The sequence below is a fragment of the Nomascus leucogenys genome, chromosome 5, assembly GCF_006542625.1.
Source record: "Nomascus leucogenys isolate Asia chromosome 5, Asia_NLE_v1, whole genome shotgun sequence".
Lineage (NCBI taxonomy): Eukaryota > Metazoa > Chordata > Mammalia > Primates > Hylobatidae > Nomascus > Nomascus leucogenys.
This window is the reverse complement of record NC_044385.1, coordinates 21,908,359-21,911,629: the sequence shown is the minus strand read 5'-3', so window position 1 is coordinate 21,911,629 and position 3,271 is coordinate 21,908,359.

Genomic DNA, 3,271 nt, shown 5'->3' with positions numbered 1-3,271 from the left:
ATTCTACCTGAGGAGGAAAGAGGTGCCAAGTGTTTGGGACCATTGAGTCCAAACGTCTTTTGAGTAAATAAAGGGCTTTTGCATTTAGCATGTAGGTGCTGAATTCAGCAAAGGAGGCACAGCAGAGACAGAGGAGCTCTCTGTGTCTTCCTTCACCTTTTTACTTCCCTCTTTGCATGCAAAAGAAGAATCTCCTGCTGGCTCTAAGACTCCCAGGGAATAGCCCCAAGGTTTTTCCCTCTTCCTTTTTCACTTTCCTTCTTTCTGCTGCTCACAGAGCAGTTCCAGTTCTACCAATTCTACCATGACGTAGTCTCCATGAGGCCTCTTGCCAATAGGAAAAACTCCTCCCCTTCCTACTGCACTTGTGCTCCTTTCTGGGGCGTCACTGGGTGTTTTCAGTTCACCCGAGTGTTCATTTAACAAACACCAGGTAGGTTACAGGAAACAAATATGCTCCCTTATCCTATAAGCCTCCAATCTGAGCAAGATGGCCTCAGCTCTTCTGCTTTTTCCTCTGATAACCTTTACTCCATGTCCGCTGATGAGCAATTCTTTTTTATCTTTTTTTTTTATTTATTTATTTTAGTTTTTTAAGACAGGGTCTCCATCTGTTGCCCAGGCTGGAGTGCAGTGGCATGATCACAGCTCACTGCAGCCTCAACCTTGGCTCAAGTGATGCAGTGGCTCATGCCTGTAATCCCAGCACTTTGGGAGGCGGAGGCGGGTGGATCATGAGGTCAGGAGTTCAAGACTAGTCTGGCCAACATGGTGAAACCCCGTGTCTACTAAAAATACAAAATTTATCTGGGTGTGGTGGCTCAGTTTTTTTGAGACGGAGTTTCACTATTGTTGCCCAGGCTGGAGTGCAGTGGCACGATCTCGGCTCACTGCAACCTCTGCCTCTCGGGTTCAAGTGATTCTCTTGCCTCAGCCTCCCAAGTAGCTAAGATTACAGGCATGTGCCACTGAGCCCGGCTAATTTTTGTATTTTTAGTAGAGACAGGTTTCACCATGTTGGCCAGGCTGGTCTCGAACTCCTGACCTCAAGTGATCCACCCACCTCGGCCTCCCAAAGTGCTGGGAATATAGGTGTGAGCCACTGCGCCAGGCCGATTTACATGCAATTATAAAAGACAGTACAATCCTGTCTCTACAAAAAAGAAAATAATTAGCCAAGCATGGTGGTACATGCCTGTAGCCCTAGCTACTTGGGAGGCTGAGATGGGAAGATCACTTGAGCCTGGGAGTTTGAGGCTTCAGTGGGCTGTGATCACACCACTGCACTCCAGTTTGGGTGACAGAGCAAGACCCTATCTCAAAAAAAAAAAGGGGGAGATAATACAGAATCACAATGTGTTACAATTTCACACTTACTAGGATGGCTATAATTAAAAAAAAAAAAACAACAGACAATAACAAATGTTGGTAAGGATGTGGAGAAATCAGACCCTTCAGACATTGCTTATGGAAATGCAAAACAGTGCCACCCCTTTGAAAAACAGCTTGGTGATTCCTTAGAAAGTTAAACATAGAGGGCTGGGTACGATGGCTCACACCTGTAATCCCAGCACTTTGGGAGGCCAAAGCAGGCGGATCACGAGGTCAGGAGTTCGAGACCAGCCTGACCAACGTGGTGAAACCCCGTCTCTACTAAAAATACAAACATTAGCCGGGCGTGGTGGCACGCGCCTGTAATCCCAGCTACTCAGGCCTCAGGCTGAGGCAGGAAAATCGCTTGAACCCGGGAGGCAGAGGTTGTAGTGAGCCAAGATCATGCCACTGCACTCCAGCCTGGGCGACAGGTGAGACTCCATCTCAAAAAAAAAAAAAAAAAAGAAAAAGTAAGTTAAACATACAGTTACTATATGACTCCACAATTCCACTCCTAGGTATGAATACCTAAGAGAATTAAAAACACATGTTCACACAAAAACTAGTACATGAATGTCCACAGCAGCATTATTCATAGTAGCCAAGAAGTAGAAACAACCCAAATGTCCATCAACTTATGAATATGATAAATAAAATGCCGAAATAGATCCATACAATGAAGTATTATTTGGCTGTAAAAAGAAATGAAGTACAGATGCATTTTATAAAATATTAATAGATGGATTTTGAAAACCTTGTGCTAAGTGAGAGAAGCCAGACATAAGGCCACATACTGTATGATTCCATTAATATGAAATATCTAGAGTAGGCAAATCCAGAGACAGAAAGTAGATTAGTGGCTGCCAGGAGCTGGGGGAGAGAGGAATGAGGAGTGACTAATAATGGATACAGGGTTTCTTTTGGGGGTGATGAAGAGGTTCTAAAATTAGATAGTGCTGAAGTCGCACAACTTTGTAAATATGTTAAAAACCACTAAATTTTACCCATTAAAAAGGTAAACATTACATGAATTTTATCTCAATAAAACTTATTGAAAAAAGAAATAATACAGAGAGATTCTGTGTACCCTTCGCCCATTTCCCCCCAATGGTAACATCTTATATAACTATTGTACAATAGCACAGCCAGGAAACTGACATTGATAGAACCCTTCACCATTACTCAGATGTCATCAATTTTATACACACTCATGTGTGTGTATTTAGTTCTTTTTTTTTTTTTTTGAGATGGGGTCTCACTCTGCTGCCCATGCTGGAGTGCAGTGGCACGATCTCGGCTCACTGCAAACTCCACCTCCCGGATTCAAGCGATTCTCCAGCCTCAGCCTCCCGAGTAGCTGGGATTACAGGCATGTGCCACCACACTTAGTAGAGATGGGGTTTCACCATGTTGGCCAGGCTGGTCTTGAACTTCTGACCTCAAGTGATATGCCTGCCTCAGCCTCTCAAAGTGCTGGGATTAAAAGCATGAGCTACCACACCCAGCCACTCATGTGTGTGTATTTAGTTCTAAGCAATTTTACATGTATGGATTCACGTGACCACCACTAAACTCAAGATGAAGAACAGTTCCACCACACAGACCCCTTATGCTACCTTTTTATGGCCACAGTCACTCTTCCCTTCTACCTGACCCCTGATCTGTTTTCTATCTCTATACATTTATTGTTTCAAGAATATTATCTAAAACGAATCACACAGTATGTAACCTTTCGAGATTGGCTTTTTTCACTCGGCAAAATTCTCTGGAGATCCATCCAGATGGTCATGTGTATCAATAATTCCTTCCCTTTTATTGCTGAGTAGTATTCCATGGTATGAATGTACCATAGCTTATTGAACCTTCCACCATTAAAGGACATTTGAGTTGTTTCCAG